The sequence below is a fragment of the Xyrauchen texanus genome, chromosome 5 (assembly GCF_025860055.1).
Source record: "Xyrauchen texanus isolate HMW12.3.18 chromosome 5, RBS_HiC_50CHRs, whole genome shotgun sequence".
NCBI lineage: Eukaryota > Metazoa > Chordata > Actinopteri > Cypriniformes > Catostomidae > Xyrauchen > Xyrauchen texanus.
The window spans coordinates 2,888,556-2,897,263 of NC_068280.1; positions in this window are offsets into that span (position 1 = coordinate 2,888,556).

The following is an 8,708-nucleotide window of genomic DNA, read 5'->3' on the forward strand; positions in this document are numbered from 1 at the left end:
TGAAAAATATTGCTAGCTAAACTCAGCTAACTAGCATAACATATTCAGTAATGTGACCAAATATGATATAAAACTGAAGAATCATATCAGGGACACACAAACTAACACCACTATTGGGTCATTTAAAAATAACTTTATTCCATAATGTTGAAATTACGTGAATAAAATATTTCATACCATTCACACAATTATTGAGCTAAATCGAGAAGATAAAAAGTGTTGATGTAACTTGATCGTAGAACCGATGTACATGATTTGTGTGTTCAATGTACAAAGGTGAGTGAATTGGGTCAATTTTTTGGAGGGTTTAAAGGCAGAAATGTGAAGTTTGTAATTATTTAAATGAACTTGCATTAGGCTACATGAATTCGTCTGTTAAACTCGTGTTTGAGCCGTTTTGCTAGATTAATGTTTACGATGTTAAGTTGCGATGTATGTTTTGTGTCTAGCCTACTTTTGAAACGTTTATGAATTAGCTTTATTTAGCATACTTCCGTTGAAAGTGCTTCACTGTAACACAGATTTGTGCTTTTGTAAGAAAAGGAGGGATGAGTCGAAATTAATTTATGTGGTAATCAGTATTATGCCTCAGAAAAAATAATGTCACAATACAGCCTCAATGGTCCTAGAAAATAGCCTTCACTTTATAAATACAAAATATGTATTTTTTAGGCTGTAATAAGAGCCCGATCGTGACAGTGAGATCAGGACGGTGCAACTTAACGGTCTCTCTGAATCAGCCGTTAGAGGGCGGCCATGAGACGTACAGATGCATTAAATATATCTGTTGTCTTAAACGATCCTACTCATTTGATAAACACCCCTATCACCTATATTTTGTTATAGTCAGAGGGACTGATGTTTCTCTATAGTAATGGGTTTGTTGTGTTTATTTAAAGCAAAAGTTTCCTCTGCAAATGTCAACAAGATCTCTTTTTATGTTCCAGTCTACAGATATAGCCATTCCACTGTACCCCTACATTTCTGTATTGTTTCTCAATATAATATCATATAATATATACACACTGGCAGCCAAAAGTTTGGAATAATGTACAGATGTTGCTGTTTCAGAAGGAAATTGGTCATTTAATTCACCAAAGTGGCATTCATCTGATCACAATGTATATTCAGGACATTACTGATGTAAAAAACAACATCATCAATATTTGAAAAAAGTCATGTTTTATCAAATCTACACAGCAGCATCACTCCAACATCTTATCCTTGAGTAATCATGATAAATTGATCATTTGATACTAGAAAATCACTTCTGAAAGATATTTGGATCAGTAAATGAAGCTTAACATTGTCATTGTGTTTGTGTTTGAGTTGCCACAGTGTGCAATAGACGGGCATGTCTTAAGGTCAATATTAGGTCAAAATGGCAAAACAAAAACAGCTTTCTCTAGAAACTCATCAGTCATTTATTGTTTTGAGGCATGAAGTCTACAATGCTTGAAATTGCCAAAAAAACTGAAGATTTCCTACTAAGGTGTACAGAAAGAGACGCCTCACATGTCCTCCGCTGACAGCTTCATTGAATTCTACCCGCTCAACACCAGTTTCATGTACAACAGTAAAGAGAAGACTCAGGGGTGCAGGTCTTATGGGACACTTTTGAAACATAAAATCTAAAAGAAATGGTTCGAGTGGGCAAAGAAACCATTTGTTGACATTGGACAACAGATAATTGGAAAAGAGTGTTACGGATCTGAACCCCATTGAGCTTTTGTGGGATCAGTTAGACTGTAAGGTGTGTGAGAAGTGCCCGACAAGACAGTCACATCTACAGCAAGTGCTACAGGAAGTGTGGGGTGAAAGGTCACCTGAGTATCTGGACAAACTGACCGCTAGAATAATAAGGATCTGCAAAGCTGTCATTGCTGCATGTGGACGAACACTTTGAAGTAGTTTAAGAAATTCTGAACATTTTATTCACAATATTAATGTCCTGACTATATTGTGATCTGTTGAATGCCACTTTGGTGAGTAAAAGCAACAATTTCCTTCCATATGAGCAAAATCAATACATTATTCCAAACTTTTGGCCGCAAGTGCATATATAACATGCTCTCTAGCCAACAAAATCCTACGTTCCCTCAATAAAGTGCCCAGAACAGCTGGCCCACTGGGGTTTTATTTGGGACAGGCTCCCTCACCCCACTGTACAGCACATCTCACTGCATGAGCATATGGTTAATATGTGATCAAAGCAAATATGATAATGATCACACATAGTTCCTGTCATTGCACATTCCATTTCCTGTGTTGCTGCGGGCTGCAAATGTGTGAGGTTTTGCAGTGAGACAAAGGTTGCTGTTGTTCACACACACATATAGATTGTAGTGGTACTGTAGCGAGTGTCATCAGAGACTCAATGCACACTCACAGGAGAAGTTTATGATCAACACAATTTACACTAACAGCCTGACATAAAACAATTCTGAATTGTTGTTTGAAGTTAAGGCTGTTTATTCATAATCATTTAACCCCATTGTTAAAGTTCAATTGAAATGGCATTTGCAACCTATATTGGGCAGGACTTGATATTATCATTTAAGATATTAGGATTGTACAAAGGTTGCATTTTCAAAAACAATCCCTAAATAACGATTTGACAATTGCAGTGTTGGGGAAGCTGCTTCCCAACTACAAGCTACTCATAACTTAAAGTAGTTAAAATACAGTCAAGGTACTCTTTAAAACAAGTAGTTAGCTACACTATAAGCTACTAAAAGTATATTTTTAGATAATTAACAATCAGATGATATTTAATTCTGCATTCAGAACTGATTGATAGATATGACTGAAATACTGTAAGTGTTGTGAGATATCTCACCGGTCACTGTGACAGCACTAGCCTGTCAATCATTTTGTGCGTTTTCATAGTATTGTAATTGCTGTGAATTATTGAGGCTTAATGCCATTTTTATGCCATGTTGTTCATGTTTAGGGGCTTTTTTTGCTACTAATGTTTTTAACATACACTTCTTTCATTTTGCACCTTTGGAGGGCGGGGTTTTGGAAAGAGGGGGCGTGGCTAATCCAATGGCTCACTTTGTTGAAATACCAGAACGGCTAAAATCACTTATAGCACCAACAATTGTCTGTTGAAATAGCAGGCTGCGTTGACTGCTGGGGGCTTCATGCAGATGTGGCAGCCATCAATTGCTCCGACTGCCACACTGAAAGCAGGGAACCCTGTGCCCACCTCCTGTAAAGCCTCACCCTACAGGAAGCTGAACAGTATTTTTCAGGAGGCCAAGGACAGCTCTGCTGACCTTGTGCACAACCCTGTGCACTGTTGACTTGGGGATGTCCAAGGCAGAGGAAACAACCCGATAGGCATGGGCGTAGATTCCGGGGGATGGGGAACCCCTCAATAATCTAAACAAGCAAGTACAACCACCCCCAACCCCACATTATTTATACCACGATCAATAGAAACATGGGTAAATGCTTCTAGCTGCAACCCCTCCAATGTTTAAGACAAATCTACACCCTTGTCTATAGGATTTAAAAAGAGTTACATTTGGTTCGTGTAATCTCCTTTTTTCTCCCCAATTTGGAATGCCCAATTCCCAATACACTCTAGGTTCTTCTGGTGTCATAAGGTCTTGCCTCAATCTGGGTGGTGGAGGATGAATCTCAATTGCCTCCGCGTCTGAGACCGTCAATCCGCACATCTTATCACGTGGCTTGTTGACCGCGTTACAGCGGAGACCTAGCGCGTGTGGAGGCTTCACGCTATTCTCCACGGCACAGAGAGCGAGAACCACATTATAGCGACCACGAGGTGGTTACCCCATGTGACTGTACCCTCCCTAGCAACCGGGCCAATTTGGTTGCTTAGTAGACAGTAGGATGCATTTCAGGGAAGCGTAGATGAACGTAGGATAAATAAAATAAAGGGGAGGGTAAATTGAGTTTTATAATTATACATTTCTATATTATAAATGACATAAGAAATAATGAACGAAAGGATGTAGAAATGAGATGTGAGGAATCTGTTGTGTACATTGACAATTCAACGATGACCGGAAGTACGTCATTAGGAGCCAGCGTTTGCTTCTGTAACATGGTGCGATTTTATGTGGTAGTATATCCCAAACTTGGCAACAGTTTTTCCTACATACTTAAAAGTGTGTACTGTTCCATTCCAAAAAAGTACACACTTTTAGGGCAAAGTATAAGTAGGTTAATGGGGAGAGCCGTAAACTGACACCTACCTGTCACAAAATTGATTGTGTCTTGGTTTTTGGGGCTCGTGTCTAGGAGGGATAACTCTCTCGTCAATCTTGCGAGATTCCAAGCCATTGCAGAGACACTCAAGCTGAATTTGTCTTTAATTTCTTTGTTTCCACCAAACTATATCAGTGCAAATAGCCACAGAATGTGGCAGGTATTTTCACCTAGTGCTCTCTATGATAATGAATGAACGTTGCATTAATATAGCGCTTTTTCAGACACTACACTCAAATCACTTTACACAGTGAACAAGGGACTCTCCACAACCACCACCAGTGTGCAGCATCCAACTAGATGATGCGATGGCAGCCATAGTGCACCAGTACGCTCACCACACACCAGCTATTGGTGGAGAGGAGAGAGGAGAGTTATAGAGCCAATTTATGGATGGGGATCATTAGAAGGTCATGATTGAGAAGGTGCAATGTGGAGAATTTGGCCAAGGCACCAGGGTTACACCCCTACTCTTTCACGATAAGTGTCCAGGGATCAGTACCGCCGCTCTCCATGAGCAGACTATGCAGTCTGCGTAGGACCCCAACTCCCTAAGAGGGCACCAGAGAGTACATCGGCTGCCCTTACTCGCACGGTATACGTTATTCACGGACCCGAAAACAGTTGCAGAACACAGATGATCGCTTCATGCGAACCACGCCCCCCTGGAACTCTGCGTAGGGCATCAATTTGGCCAGCGGCAACCCTGCCTGGGATTTTTAAGGACCACAGAAAGTCAGGACCTCAGTTTAACATCCCACCCGAAGGACAGTGCCTTTTACAGTATAGTGTCCCATCACTATACTTGGGCATTAGGACCCACATAAACCACAGGGTGAGCACCCCATACTGATCTCCCAAATACCTCTTCCAGCAGCAACATAAGTTTCCCCCAGGATTTCTCCCATTGAGGTACTGGCCAGGCTCAGTTTATTCCTTTACACCCAAAAATATCTCCTCCTCTTTTTGGAAGGATCAAATCACTTTCTTTCCCAAACCAAAGATAGTCTTTAAACTGAAAAACTGGCATCCAATCACACTATTAATCTTTGATTATAAATTATTAACTTCACTTTACACTAAAAGACTCAAACCTTGTCTGGCACAGATTATTTCAATAACTCAGTGCAGGACATCACCATACAGGGACGGCTACACTCTCGAAGTCTCAAGAGGTTTCAAGAATGGTTTATCCTGACCGATCCTTGTATGATGACTCCAAAACAGCTGCTTCCATCGACTCTCTCTTAATGTATTCAGAATGGACTGAATAGTTTGACAACAAGAAAACAATGTTTAGAAACTACTAGGCACTTTTTCTAGGGCTAGTACAAAACTTTGAATTGGCGTCAGAGAATAGTTGGATGTGTCATTCTATGCATTTCTCATGGGTTGTTGTCCCATGAAATGAGTTAAAGTTCCTCTTGAATCTCATACACACTCACCTAAAGGATTATTAGGAACACATACTAATACTGTGTTTGACCCCCTTTCGCCTTCAGAACTGCCTTAATTCTACGTGGCATTGATTCAACAAGGTGCTGAAAGCATTCTTTAGAAATGTTGGCCCATATTGATAGGATAGCATCTTGCAGTTGATGGAGATTTGTGGGATGCACATCCAGGGCACGAAGCTCCCGTTCCACCACATCCCAAAGATGCTCTATTGGGTTGAGATCTGGTGACTGTGGGGGCCATTTTAGTACAGTGAACTCATTGTCATGTTCAAGAAACCAATTTGAAATGATTCGAGCTTTGTGACATGGTGCATTATCCTGCTGGAAGTAGCCATCAGAGGATGGGTACATGGTGGCCATAAAGGGATGGACATGGTCAGAAGCAATGCTCAGGTAGGCCGTGGCATTTAAACGATGCCCAATTGGCACTAAGGGGCCTAAAGTGTGCCAAGAAAACATCCCCCACACCATTACACCACCACCACCAGCCTGCACAGTGGTAACAAGGCATGATGGATCCATGTTCTCATTCTGTTTACGCCAAATTCTGACTCTACCATCTGAATGTCTCAACAGAAATCGAGACTCATCAGATCAGGCAACATTTTTCCAGTCTTCAACTGTCCAATTTTGGTGAGCTCTTGCAAATTGTAGCCTCTTTTTCCTATTTGTAGTGGAGATGAGTGGTACCGGTGGGGTCTTCTGCTGTTGTAGCCCATCCGCCTCAAGGTTGTGCGTGTTGTGTCTTCACAAATGCTTTGCTGCATACCTCGGTTGTAAGGAGTGGTTATTTCAGGCAAAGTTGCTCTTCTATCAGCTTGAATCAGTCGGCCCATTCTCCTCTGACCTCTAGCATCAACAAGGCATTTTCAGCCCACAGGACTGCCGCATACTGGATGTTTTTCCCTTTTCACACCATTCTTTGTAAACCCTAGAAATGGTTGTGCATGAAAATCCCAGTAACTGAGCAGATTGTGAAATACTCAGACCGGCCCGTCTGGCACCAACAACCATGCCACGCTCAAAATTGCTTAAATGACCTTTCTTTCCCATTCTGACATTCAGTTTGGAGTTCAGGAGATTGTCTTGACCAGGACCACACCCCTAAATGCATTGAAGCAACTGCCATGTGATTGGTTGATTAGATAATTGCATTAATGAGAAATTGAACAGGTGTTCCTAATAATCCTTTAGGTGAGTGTATATATATATATATATATATATCTTTATTATTTGCTATATGTATAGAACAAGTATTCAATAAAAAAAAAAACTCTCCGGAACATGTAGTGTTTTATGACACTACAGCACTAATCAATGGAAAATGTAGCTCATTACAGGAAAAGCTACACTACTACTAAATAGTGGAGCGACTGAAAAATGTAAGTTAGTAACAAAGCTTATCCCCAAAACTTGAATATTGGCCAACATTCGCCATGTCTAGGAAATAAAATAAAAAAATTCAAAAGGCAGCGCAAGACACACAATTTTGCTAAAAGATCATGAACATTTAATTTCTTTGGAATATACTTGCAATAAGGAATCATGCATTACATTTGAAAACAACCAGGCATGCAACATCACAGTGGATCTTCACAAACGTATCTTTTCTATTTCAGTCAAACACAAGTATACACAAAAAGCCAAAAAACACTCATCGTCAGCTTGGTAAAAAATCGTTTTATTTTTCCTAGCAAGGTAAAGAGAGAAAGGTGTGATTGTTTTGTCTTTCAGAGTCTCAGTGCAGGTTTCCACACGCAATAATCATTCTCCGCTTCTTCGTCCGACTTCCTGTCTTTCCTTCTTTTCAGTTGTCTTACTCTAATATTCCAACCAACAGACATCGTCACAAGAAAAAAAAAACAAGACGCATGATGAATCCAACAGTTTTATCTCTAAATTTACCAGCGAAGTCCTTACAAAAAAATTAAAGAATAAAAAAAATAGAAAAAACAAAAGTGCATCACAAGAAGATAATCCAATTTTAATTATGCATTTTGCTCAAACAAAAGATCAAGTTGTGAATTTGGTTATATTTACCAGAAAAAAAAAATAATAATATGTATGTATATATGTATATCTCAGTAGCAGCAAAACAACAAAAAAACAAACAAAAAAAACAGAACTTAACCTTATAGTTGTAAACCTATATTTGATATAGTTGTAGTTCGTTGGATAAGCCGATTTAATCACTAAATACCAAATATCAATATGGCATCAATATCTATCGGTACAAATACATTCTTACACTCACACACACACATCGTTGGTCACAGTTTACAGGTCAATAGGGGTCCATAAGTCAAGTGTAAGGTACCTTAAAACAATTAACAACTTTTAACGCAGAATACTCATACGAAATATGCAAAAAATAAAATAAACATGGCAATGACACAGGAATTTTTTTTTAAACTTTAACACTTAAAAGCTCCCAACATAGCTACACAAATCACACATACAACCAAACACACAACACAAATCATGATCGTTACACTGTGGAGTTTACGTTCCAGCTCCTTCACGGCGATATCGAATCTCTGGGAAACCACGACGAGATTGAACGACTGAACTATGGTGCGATTCAAAATCTGTAAACTACGATGAGTTTCGACAGCAAGCCCAGGAGAAAACTACAAGCCGACTATGCCAAGTGAGGAGAAACGTTGAAAATAAACGATAAGACAAGCAGCGAATCATGACGACAATCGGACAACGACGACAAAGCTGAAAACTGTGAATTCATAGATGCTCCCTTTCTAACAAACGATTAAAAAAAAAAACCCATCCACGACAGCATTTACCATCTTCTTTGAAGCTGAGAATGTTCTCTTTTCCTCGATAGTAATTACAAAAAAAGAAAAACGACGCTAATCTTTCCTAGATAGTGTCAGTGTTAAAGTCTGATTACGCTATTGCTGCGACAGTGCTGCCTCCGCAGGTCACTCGTCGTTATTGCAACTTCATGTGCAAGTGTCTCTATGGTCAGTCTGTGTGTGAATGCGTTTGATT